General features: G+C 42.6%; 1 pseudogene; it reads left to right on the top strand.

Moving 5' to 3' along the window:
• Positions 1-319: 319 nt before the first annotated feature.
• On the top strand, positions 320-902 carry LOC100930959 (annotated as a pseudogene).
• Positions 903-1107: the final 205 nt, after the last annotated feature.

The raw sequence follows: 1107 nt of genomic DNA, 5'->3' as shown, positions 1-1107 counted from the left end.
TTGATTCTATTTCTTGTAGCTGAGGTCAGTTTGGGTCTTGACACTATTTGTGTCATGGCCTCAGTTAGTCCTGTGCTTAGAACCTAGTCTCAGCTTTCTGTCCCTGCAGTAGATGGCCTCTTTCTTCCATCTCTCCCTCCTTGGGAGACCCAGCAGTCTCTCCACGAGAACTCTTTGCTAGTTCATCACTAGCTGAAGAACTTTCCTTTTTGACATCTTTATCCTATCTGCATAACTTCCATAGACTTTACTGTGGAATCAGGATTCTGGATATCTAGCTAAAGAAACATCTGGATAACAGTCTTTCATGGCATCATCCAGAGAGCCAGATGTGCCTACTATTGACACAGTACAGGTGGGCTTCTAGGAAAGATGTCTTTGCCAATTGGAATGCATCCTCAGGCATTCTGCTATGATGATGTCCTGGAGGATCCCATACCAATGACTCCACCTTCAACTGACATGCAGTAAGCTTCTATGGAAAAAGCCGGTCATCTCAGATCACATGTACCAATAGCTTTCCTAGGTTGAGGAAGGAAAAAATAACTTCTCCATAATCCCTTCAGCTTCTAGTGACCAAAAGAACAAGGTCTCAGTGGTGACAGCCAAGGTTTCCTATGTTATCATGAATTCTCTAATCACAAAGCAAACACAAGAGAATATACAGCATTTTGAGTAGCAGGCAGGGTTGAGAGATGCAGGATATACTCCTCATACAGACCACAGAAGAAGCCAAATATCACCGTGTGATAGAGGCAGTCCATAAATTGAAATTACAAAATGATAAAAGAATATAGACTGCTTCAACCCGGTCCACTCCAAGTAATTCACCCCATACTTCTCCATTTCCAAGGTCCTTGCTGCTGATATCTAGACCCTGTAAGAAAGCAGAAGATCCATGAGGAAACCAGCCTCTGGAGATAGAGATAAGCCTCATCTAAAAAAAATGGAGCCTTTTTGGAACAAAAACCCTTCAGAAATCTGACTTAGATCCAGTTCTTCAGAGGTACTCAGAAGCCATCACAATGGAGCTCATTCCAGTTCAGGTGACTAGAATTACAGAAGACTCAGCAGCCTTTAAAGCACTTAAATTGGACCTCCTAGTGA

Source organism: Sarcophilus harrisii, chromosome 3 (assembly GCF_902635505.1).
Source record: "Sarcophilus harrisii chromosome 3, mSarHar1.11, whole genome shotgun sequence".
NCBI lineage: Eukaryota > Metazoa > Chordata > Mammalia > Dasyuromorphia > Dasyuridae > Sarcophilus > Sarcophilus harrisii.
This window is presented reverse-complemented; position numbering and strand designations above follow the sequence as displayed.